Source organism: Mytilus edulis, chromosome 7, assembly GCF_963676685.1.
Source record: "Mytilus edulis chromosome 7, xbMytEdul2.2, whole genome shotgun sequence".
NCBI lineage: Eukaryota > Metazoa > Mollusca > Bivalvia > Mytilida > Mytilidae > Mytilus > Mytilus edulis.
In genome coordinates, this window is record NC_092350.1 from 69,931,747 (window position 1) to 69,943,884 (window position 12,138).

General features: G+C 32.2%; 1 long non-coding RNA gene across 1 annotated transcript; it reads right to left on the minus strand.

The window, feature by feature from the left end:
• Positions 1-3,215: 3,215 nt before the first annotated feature.
• On the minus strand, positions 3,216-9,674 carry LOC139482083 (uncharacterized). The gene is made up of 3 exons (XR_011654766.1): positions 9,631-9,674; positions 5,133-5,226; positions 3,216-3,828 (listed from the first exon to the last, which is right to left on the minus strand). It is a non-coding gene; the product is annotated as an uncharacterized lncRNA (long non-coding RNA).
• Between the last annotated feature and the right edge of the window lie 2,464 nt (positions 9,675-12,138).

Sequence of the window (12,138 nt, forward strand, 5' to 3'; positions counted from 1 at the left end):
TAAAGCGATATTTACACTAAGAAATAAGTCTGCAGTAAAGTAAATTATTTAATTTTTTATGACATATTTGCCGCTGGACGTTTTGCACAAACCATTATTTCAAGTCAATAATTTCAATTTATGATGTGTTTAATGTTTGTCTATTATCTACATCCGGGTTCAAAGGAGAGTTTTCCCTGGACCGGTGTAAGTGACCATGTTGTACCGGAGGTCAGCAGAACATTTTTGTTATGTGTCGAAGTAATTTTTGTGATTTTGAGATGAAGAATAGCAATACAATCACTGTGCCTTTATTTATGTTTACGTATTGTGTGTAGGGATTGTACAGCTAATGGTCGTCTTTTGAACCTGCAGGTCATACTAAGCCCGAGTTTGTCCAGACCGTGTTGAACTTGAAATGACAGGTGAGCTTTTGCTATGTATTAAAGTCGTCTTTGTCACTTTGAGATGAAGAATAGCAATACAATCACTCTTTGTTTATGTATACATGTAGGAATTGTATCGCTAGTGATCGTCTTGTGAACATGTAGGTCATACTAAGGCAGCAACCATTTGATTTTCTGTGGGGGGGGGGGGGGGAGGGGCTATGGATTTTTTAAAAGTTTGTTTCCAGTTTTTGGAGAAAAAAATAATTTTTTTTTATTCCCCCTCAGCTGCCACTATATGTAATGCTAAAATTGAAAGAAAAAAATTGTTTTCGACAATCACTCTTTGTTTATGTATACATGTAGAAATTGTACCGCTAGTGGTCGTCATGTGAACCTGTAGGTCATACTAGGCCCGAGTTTGTCCGGACCGTTGTAAGGGACCGTGTTGAACTGTTAGTGAGCTGTGAGCTTTTTCTATGTGATCACCTTTGTGATGATGAACAGCAATACAATCACTGTGTCTTTGTTAATATTTACAAAGTGCGCGTAGGGATTGTCTGTCGTGCATTAAAACACTACATCCTTATTTTCCATTTAAACAAAATGTTGCATGTATTTATACTGCATAAAGTAATGCTTCAATAAATTGTGTTTAATGTTTGATATACTTAATATAATTATTTCAAAATACACTTTAATTTATTGTATGTATAGAACACTGTGCGGGACAAATTTGCCATTCCGGTATCGGCAAATCTGACTTTGTCGGTTTACAAGATATCAAAAAAAAAATTTGTCCAGTGATAGATTATTGAAAAATTAAAAAAATGCCATATGTCCCAACTTGTCACTGTTGTCACTCTTGTCACTGCAGCTGATTAAAAGTACATTTCCCATGGGAAATTTGATAATTCCCATGGGAATATTAGAATTTCCCATGGGAACATTGAAAGTTCCCATGGGAAAAATTACTTTTCCCATGGGAAGTTTAGAGTTCCCATAGGAACTTTAAAGTTCCCATGGGAACATAAGTAAATTGTTTGTTCCCATGGGAAGTTCTAAATTTCCCAAGGGAAACTTTAAATTTCCCAAGGGAACTTTTCTTCCCAAGGGAACTCCTTTTCTTCCCATGGGAAAATACTTTTCCCATGGGAACAATATTTTTTCCCATGGGAACAATATTTTTTCCCATGGGAACAATATTTTTTCCCATGGGAACAATAATTTTTCCCATGGGAACAATAATTTTTCACTTGGGAACAATATGTTTTCCCATGGGAACAATAATTGTTCACATGGGAAGTGATATAACTAAAAAGAAAACATAAAAAAAATCCTCTAATTGCATGAGTGAAGCAATTTCACAAAACGGACTAAGTTATTATGGGTACAAGTATTTCTTTGAATCTTAATTGTAGAAATATATAATTGTGTGTTCTACGATTTTTGTCTTGGCATGCTTAATTGAAAGTAAATCACTACGTGTCAAAAATTTAACTACACTATAAATTCAGAAATTATTGCTGTTTTTATTATTGTGAAAATAGTGACAGGGTTATAATCACAATAATATACACTTGCATATTGAAATTTTTTATGAACTAAACAGGATTGTTCTAAATTTTGCACACAAAAAAATGATGAAATTGAGAAAAATCGCACTTACAATTGCTAGCAATAATTTCTGAATTTTCAGTATATAGTTTTGCATATATAGCTTTCACACCATTGCACACAGTGTCTTATGTTTATCCATTTGAATGTTTTTGTGTTTTTTTCATGCAGACATTTAAATGTTGATAGGTCTTGCTCATTGTTGACGGCTGTTCAGTCACTGGCTGAAAATACCTTTATCTCTGGTTTTTAGTTGTCTCATTGGCAATCACATACCATATCCTTACTTAATTTCAACACTTCTTAATTTAAGTTATATACATTTGAGAATATCATTTTCAAAAAGACAAAACATTACAATTGGTATAACAAATAAGGCACTTGTCTTTTAATATTTCATCTTTCACTGAGATAACACCATCAAGTAAAATGTGTAAAACAAAAACAGAAAATTAAACAAACAGCAATAAAATAACTCAAGCAAGTGTCAATAAACCTGCACAAATAACATGAATAACATATCTAAGGTCATAAGCAAGTGACAATAAAACATACAGCAATAATATATCTAAGGTCATAAGCATAAACATGCAGCAATATAATACATTGTATATCTAAGGTCATAAGCAAAAGACAATCAACATACAGCAATAGTATATCTAAGGTCATAAGCATAAACATGCAGCAATAATATATCTAAGGTCATAAGCAAGTGACAATCAACATACAGCAATAATGTATCTAAGGTCATAAGCATTTAAAAAAACAACATGCAGCAATAATATATCTAAGGTCATAAGCAAGTGACAATCAACATACAGCAATAATGTATCTAAGGTCAAAAGTATAAACATGCAGCAATAATATATCTAATTTCATAAGCATAAACATACAGCAATAATATATCTAAGGTTCTCTGATATTTGTCCTAAAAATGTTTGGCTCTAGCACCACTGTTGAAAAAGTAATGCCCCTTTTTTCAACAATTTCCTCAGAGGAAAAAGAGTTTTCCTCAAGGGAAAAAGATTTCCCTTAGGGAATTTGCTGCATAATTATTTCCTTTGAGGAAATTCTTTTTCTTTTGAGGAAATTTGCCGCTTCAAATTTTCCTTTGAGGAAATTTCCTCTAAGGAAATCATTATTCTTCAAATTTCCTCTAAGGAAATTTCTGAACATCAAATTTCCCTTAAGGAAATGTTTTTCCTCTATAAAAATTTCATAACAGTACAAACATTGACAAACAGTATAAATATATTTTCTCCTAGACTGAATTATTGATCATGTTGATACAAAAGATTATATAAAATAAACACTTTTCATGTCAAATTAACTTGTCTTCTGTTTCAGCTGCTGTGTATAATTATTCTACCCCCTACATAACAGTTCAGTGCATAAATAATTCCATTCACAAGACATCTTCCTTCAATTGGTTGAATAAATTTTGGCAACTTGTTCTTCAAACATCTTCTCTGTATATTTGATATGATGGAGAGCCATGTACATAATATTATGTACATAAATGGATAACGCATGTGTTTATTTCGACAACAAACATGACAAAGACACTATTTTTTTTCTTAATTTCTCCATAATCCATCAGTGAATATGTAGGTTGTTACATTTTACACCATTGTGTCCTTGTGCATCTTTGATAGTACTCCATTTTGTTTATAGCAATTTTGTAGAATTTTTTCTATTTCTTTTTCCAGAAAAACACACAATTGAGTTCATTTCACATTAATTAATCCAATTAGCACATTATGTAGAAAAGTATTAACAAATAAGTTTCCTCTTCAGTATAGACTTGCAGGACCTGACGATGATCATAAAAACCAAGATATCTGACCTATAAATACACAAAATAAAAATAAAAAGTTATAAACATGATAAATGGAGAAAAAAACAGCAATATAAATAGGCTTATTTTATCATGTTTTAATTAAAGTCATAAGAAACCTCAAATTAAAAAAAAATATGTATAATAATTATGTTTTTTTACTTATTTTTAATTGCTTGCTTCCAGGAAGCAATTCGCCGATACATATTTTCCATATACATAGTGACCCGAGCGTAACCCTCCTCGTAAAAATCCGGTGACCACAATATGCAAGGATCTGTCATTGAAATAAACAAATAGCTGATTATACATGTTAAACATGTGCTCAATACCCATGCTTTTTGTGATTTGTTTACTATAAGGTGGCAATCGGTAAAACTCAGCTTCAAAACACGGCATTTAATGAGCAGCATTATTTGTTAAATCATAACAAACAGAGAGAAAAAAAAATTGACGATTTATATGATATACTTGTGAAAATAATGATAAAATCGTGCACAGAGGACTAAGTTTATGATGTATACATGCATTGGTTCAAAAGTTGGACAAACTTTATTTTTCATCACTCACTCGTTTCATATGACTTTAACATTTGAGAAACTTTCATTTGATATTCTTACTTGTCATGCTTTATATGAGTTCTCTTATTTCAGTGCTTTGTGTCCAAGATTTAATATTCGTTGTTTAGTGCCTTGCAGTGATATTTAAAGTTTAGCCACTTGCAAAAGTTGTTATAGAATGTTCATATGCTGTGTTATTTGAACCACTGTCCTATATTATGGTCAGGTAAGAGGTTGAGTGCTCACAGACATGATATTTTTTTATTAATTGTTATTGTTTTTGAACATGTTGAACTAAATTGGATTGTTTAAATCTTTTCATGTTGGGATCTTTATTGGCTGACCTATAAAGGAAGTGTTGTCTCATTATTGAAGGCCAGCCCATCATTGGCCTTTAATTTCTTGCATCCACTTCTTTGAACTCTGGTGGATAAGTCACTCATTTACCATACCACATCTTCTTATTTTTATAAGAGTCATCATTCAAAGGCAATTACTTTTATCATGTTTATTACTGTAATTCAGAAATTATCCAGAGGTTTTTAGTAATGCGATTAATGTGACTGGGTGAGTATCGCAAAAATAAGAAATCATATTTTGATAACAGAAACATATATATATCATGTATATACATGATATATAATTGATGCAGATTTTTTTTGTAATCACAATAAGTTGTCCATTCCCTGAAAAATCACAATAATAAAGGCAAGCAATAATTTCTGAATTTACAGTATATAGAAGTGGTCTTACCATTTAGGCCTTGTTGTATTCTGTTTATCTTGTTTTGTCGCTCATTTCTATTGAAACTGTTTATATTTTTCATTATTTTTCTATATTTCTTGTCCTATAAAACATAAAAAGGGTAAAAACTATTATTAAACATCAGTATTTTCTTTATATACAATAATATTTAATAAGAATGGAATATTTGTGCTATTTCATTTCACAAACTTTTTGTCAGTCATGACTTTCAAAGACTTTCACCCTGGTCAATAGTTTAAAAAACAACCATTCCCATACTTTTTCTTGGTGTTCGTACTAATTTTTCATTGGACAACAAAAACATGATTCAACTATTCTTCTATGATTTGTTTTGCTTGACTACCTTAAACTCTGAAATATTGTTTACACTGTATAATCTGTATGTGTCTCACTCGTCAAAATTTCAAATTAATATATAAATAACCAATAAGAATGCTATGCATGGCTCAGCTTGATACAAACGTACACTTTAAACCCTGAACAGTTGGAGCAAGTATGGACACAACATTCAATTCAAACTTTTCTCCATTGGTTAGAGGTATAGGGGGAGGGTGAGATGTCACAAACATGTTTAACCCCGCCGCATTTTGCGCCTGGCCCAAGTTAGGAGCCTCTGGCCTTTGTAAGTCTTGTTTTATTTTAATTTTAGTTTCTTGTGTACACTTTGGAAATTAGTATGGCGTTCATTATCACTGAACTAGTATATATTTGTTTAGGGGCCAGCTGAAGGACGCTTCCGGTGCGGGAATTTCTTGCTACATTGAAGACCTGTTGGTGACCTTCTGCCATACCTGCCAACTTTCACGATTTAGGCGTGTACTACACGATTTTGACCCTTTGTCACGATTGCACGATCGTGTTCCTGAAAAACCCTCTAAAACACGATTTGGTGAAAATTTACACGAAAAATATTGTTGTTCCCGATTTTGAACTGTGTCCAATGGAGGAAAATCGTGTTCAGCCAATCAAATTGTGCGTTTCTCATGATCAAATTAATCAGCCAATCAAAAACGTTTTCTCTCAAGATTGTTTTAACATGCTAGATATTGAACTTGTGTTGTATTCCTCTGTTTGTTGGTCAGAATTGTAAAAACGTGAACATGGCAAATGATTTTTCAACTGCAAGGAGGTTCTTACACTGAATAAGAATAAAAGCATGGCTGATTGACAAACTTCAATGATGCAGTACTACCATGAATATAATAAATAGTAGTTTATTCACTAATTTATTGACATAACATGTACACTTACTGTAACATAATTTTATTTATGTATTCAATCATTTAAAGGATAATGTACTCTTCATTATTTTCCACATGGAACCCCCCCCCCCCCCCCCCACATCAACATGAGGAATCCCTTAAATGAGGGACAACCCTTAGTCAAGGGGTCACTCTTGTAAAAATTAAATAGGAAAATGTAGATTTGTTAACTTAAAAATGGGAAATTCTGACATTATATTTGGAACAGCTTTTCTAAATGAAGAGTCCTATTATTTTGAATAATAAAGAAGATATAAGGCCAAGAACATATCAAAATTCTTGGACATGTGTTGACCATATAATACCAGATAGACAATGATAGATCATAAGCTGTACAGTTCTTTGGGAAAAGTTTCTTCAAATAATATGAATGCTCATTTGTACTTAAAAAGTGGTTTTTAATGTCCTAACATTGAGGGGGGATCCCTATGTGTTGTTCCCAACCTGATAAAAGTCCTTCTTTGTGTATAATTTTAAATTGGAAAAGTCAACAACTATTTAGTATCCTTACACATGAAAATAATTCCTGGTCTTACAGCTACATGTTTATATTTTCTGCTGATATAATAACTAGAATCATGCAAATAAACTTAAAAAAAAGGGATGTAAGCTCATCTTACAAATCATGCAAAAATGACACTTTTTCGCGCAAAATAGTCGTCGCAAAGAATTTTAAACTTTGAAATTGTTGTCGCGCGCTAAAACCCCCATGGGCATTTTCAAAAGTTGGCAGGTATGTTCTGCTGTTGTTTTTTTATTTGGTCTGATTGTTGTCTCTTTGACAAATTCCCCATTTCCATTCTCAATTTTATGGATACAACTCTGAATTGTAAATTTGGATTGTGATTCAATAGTTGATGCAGCATAGGTTTCTGACATTGAATGAATGTGGTCCAAGTACTTAAAAATTTTAAATTGACAATTAACCTCTAAAATGGTCCAATATTCAAAATCTTAATACATGGTTGGATGCAGCATATCAACATGATCAAAGAACCCAAATAATTCATTATTTGATGAAATCAAATAAAGTTCAATTTTGGACCCTTTAGATCTCAATGTGGACCAATTTGTTAACGGGCCAAAATATCAAAAATCTAAATGAATGGTTAGATTCAGCATATCAAAGAACCCCATATATTCAATTTTTTGGAAATCAAACAAAGTAAAATATTGGACCCCAATTTGGACCAACTTGAAATTTGGGCCCATACTAAAAATCTAAGTAAATATTCAGATTCAGCATATTAACATGATTAAAGAACACCAAGAATTTAAATATTATTAAAATCAAAATAAGTTTAATTTTGGACCCTTTGAACCTTAAGATAGACCAATTTAAACAGGACCAAAAAACTAGGAAGCTTAATACACAGTTAGATTTGGAATATATATATCAAAGAACCCCAATAATTCAATTTTCTATAAAATCAAACAAAGTTTAATATTGGCCCCTTTTGGCCCCTAATTCATGTAATTTCTAAACTCTGGACAAAAACTCTGGTCACAAACCCTGTGTTTGAGTTTCATAGATTTCTGTTAACTTATACTAAAAGTAATTATGCGAAAACCAAGTTATACACTATCCAAACTAGAGACCTAATAGAGTAGATATATACTTGACTAAGGGAGCTACCATTTGATTTTTATGGGGGGGGGGGGGGGGGCTAGGATGAAAAATTTTATCCTGCATTTTTTTTTAGCTGTAATCTCTGTCCTGCCTTTTTATTTTTCACTCTGTTCGTTCCTGCCTTCTTTTTTTTTTGAGTTTATCCTGACTTTTTTTACCTAAATTGTCGTCCTGACTTTTTTGCTAGTGTCTCATTCTGCCTTTTTTTTTTCTCAAACAGTCAGGGGACTTACTTAAATGAGTGATTTTCTAAATCACTGATTTAAGTAACATTATTTCCATAAAGGTTGGAAGTTAGAGTTGTCTTTCTTTAATAATCACCTATTTAAGTAGTACAAATTAATCACTAGAAGAAGTGATTTAATTTTATTGTAGCTTTAAATATAGAATACTAATGATCCAGGGACTAATTATGTTTCTAAACTTATCAGAACCAACATCTGTGTTGTCTAGGATGACCAGGTCATTTCAGGTGATGACCTTGTACTGAATCTAGGATAATGACATAAAAATCACTTGTTTAAGTATCAGACCTCAATTTCCTTCCCAAAAATCACTTCTTTAAGTATCATTCTTTTAATTATCCCTACTAATTTCAACACCCCCGAACAGTAGCATCAAAGGCAGAAACCTTTCTACTTAAAAGAAGCAAAAAGTTAAATTGTTTTTTTTAATTTTACTAATTAAAAGATATTATTTAAACCAGATGTGTTTAAAATTTGGAAAAAAATACAAAATTTCAATTTGTGACAAAACCACAATTTTGCTACTCGAATAAGTGATTTAAAAATCACGTATTTCAGTAAGTCCCCTGACTGTCAAAACTCCTGTTCTGCCTATTTTTTTCAAATTTCATCCTAGCCCCCCATAAAAATCAAATGGTAGCTCCCTAATTTAAATCAAACTTGGGGTGACTGGCGACAAAGATTTAAGGAAAAAGATGACAGTTTACCTACAATGATCTAGCTTCATGGCAATGGCATACATTACAGACTACATCATGTACATGGTCATTCTTAATTGTGTTTAAACTTTGGGAGTTCATTTTTTTAATGTTTAAAGCTAACAATTTCAACTACATACATTTATCAAGATTTGATTCTACATTTATATATAATTGTGTATGTCACATGTATGTACATGATGTATTTTAATGTAAAGCATCTGAAAACTCATTAGCCGTTTTCATAGCCTATGCCTGAAAACAGAGATTTCTTATTAAGGAGAAAGCCCCGCCCCCCCTTTTTGGTGTGAAATATTTTGTTGATTATATAGCGAATCACTGAAGCATGACTGGAGCAAGCATCCCCCTCTGCCCCCCCCCAAAAAACAATTATTAAAAAAATGGAAATTTCTGGATCTGCCCATGTCAACCTTTCACTCAGGTCATTGGTGAAGAGTTGTCACACAAAATAAATGATATCAAATGTGTTCATATGTATATGTTTTAGCTCGTGTAGGTGTAAGGAGGCAACCATTTGATTTGTAGGGCGAAAAGGGTGAATAATCTTGTTATATGTATAACCGACTTTAAATAAATCTTTATGCTTTATGCTTGCCTTGTAAAACTTGTGCTATAAATAAAAATTAATACATTTCCATTTAAAAATCCGTCAGCCCAATCTCATCCAGTGAAATTAGATTATTATCTGTTTTCGAAATTATATGGAAGTACTTAGTAGTTCAGACGCATTGCAAGGCATTTTTTCTAAGGAGACGTGTAGACTCATTTAATTGGGGGAATGGAACCAATAAATTGATAGGATCCGATATGATCTTCCCAGTAAGGAGCACCTATTTTTTTAGGTAATTATTATTAGTGTCGGTGATCTCACAAGTAAATCAGAGAAAATATTGCATGCAAGTTAATAAGCAGAGAAGAGACAATTATCAACGTGTGTATTATTCATTTTCTCGCAGTTATTTACGGTAAATTAACTATATGTATATATATCCCAAAACAGGTGTTCGGTTCTAGTACTATACAATTTAGTAAAACTGCTATATTTTGGGGCCGAAAAGGGGTCTTACTGAACCTACTCCTTTATAAATCTTAAGTAGGAATGCGTGGGTTCCATTTCATGAGACCTACACGGATTTTTTTATAAAATAAATTTAAAAATTATAAATACAGTTTTCAATTCTTTCCCGGCATAGATAAAAAAAAATATGAAAATAAATAATCTTTTGAAAATAATACGATATGGTTTAATTATTTCACTTCATTATAATGATAAATCCTTTAGATCTGAAATGTTTAATTAAAACGAATTTATCATTTTGATCTACCGATAAACTTTAAATTGAAGTGACATGGTCAGTTAAGTAACCTGATTAGTTGCATGGCTGATTACCATCTTACAGGTGACCCAGTAATTTTCCATATGACACTAGCGTGTACCCTCGGGGTGTGTATAACTTATTTTTTGGGGAACATCCTGTCCACGTGTAATACTTAGCATATATTGCAACATTTGACATTAAACAAATTTTCTTTGTAGCATCGGAGGCAATTTCATGTTCAACCACACAGAAAATTTCACACAAAAAATATGATAAAATCATAAGAAAAAGAATAAGAAATACTAACAAATAAATTTGGCATTAATAAAACGGGGATTCGTGTATTCAAGAGCTTATTTTCAGTGGACAACAACAAATGGAAGTTTTTAACGACCTTGACTGGCTATAATATATATATAGCACTTGCACGGTCGTTCCAGTGGACATATTTCATACCAGATTACTTATTCTTTTTATATATATGACAATTATTGTTTAATCTGATACACGTACCTATAATGTACAGTATTTTGAACAGCTTCAAATATATGAGGGGGGATAGGACCTTTATCGGGACGCCGGGATCTGGTGTTTTTAAACTCGGGATTTCGGGATTGACCCTTTCGGGATCCGGGAATCCTTTTTTTCGGATTTCGGGATGTCGGGATTTGCTTTATTTAAATTCGGGACCTCGGGATTTCGTTTTTTTAGGTCCGGGATTTCGGGATCAAGACCCCTCCTATCCCCCCTCATATATGGGGTCCGTAGTAATACCGCAAAGGACCTCCTTAGTGCACTAAGAACAAAAATGTGCACTAAGGACCTGATGGAATGATACAACTGTTACAAAGGACATGGCATATAAAAATAGACTTTGTAAAAATTCATAATTTTAAATTTTACAATTATACCTTTTTTAATTAGAAAGTTATCTAATGTGTATTCGACACGTGCCTCAAAAAATTGATTGTCACCTTTTTAGTGTAATAGGTAGAAATTCACGTTCGCTCAACCTTGACCCGTTCATAATCTGCTAGTAAACTGTTTAAACATGTATATATGGTATTTCAAATTGTTGCCGTATTTATTCTGTCTGTTATAATTTTTACTTCTAAAGTAATAAAGTATTTTCAACTCTTTTCAGTTTGGGAATTTTTAATCCTTTTAATTTTAAAAAGACAAATAATTGTGAACACTTCACGGAAAAGTGAGGATTTATATTTGGTTGCTTAACGTCCAGTTGCCAATACTTCATTCATTTTTCTGATGTCAGGGACCATGCCTCACAGCAAGGTTTTATAAGGATAGAACATAGGCAAATGCAAATAGATTCTATTGACTATATCTTTGCTGCTTTGGTCTCTGCATGTATAATGATTCATTATGTTTTATGGGATACTTAACTTCTGTTCTACAAATTTTATATTAAAATATATTCTGATTTTTCATTTTCATTAATGAGATTTTAGTTTCTGTTGATTAGAGGCAGTACAAAAAACATGTTTTAATCATAATTAAGGTGAACCCCCCCCCCCCCCCCTGTCAACATGACACCCAACCACACCGCTTGAAAATCTTAAAATATTTTTTAATGTTATCTTTACTATATATATATATATTGAATAGGGTGACACGTTGTCGCTACATAATAACCAGATAAAATGGATCTTGTTTATACAAAAAATCTTTCAAGATTGTGGTTTCTCAAACATATGGGAGTCACAAAATTTTGTTAATAACAACAACAACAACAACAACAATACTTTATTTTAAGAGGGTTACACAGTTAGCTATATAACTAATCTTCCCTGAGGCCCTC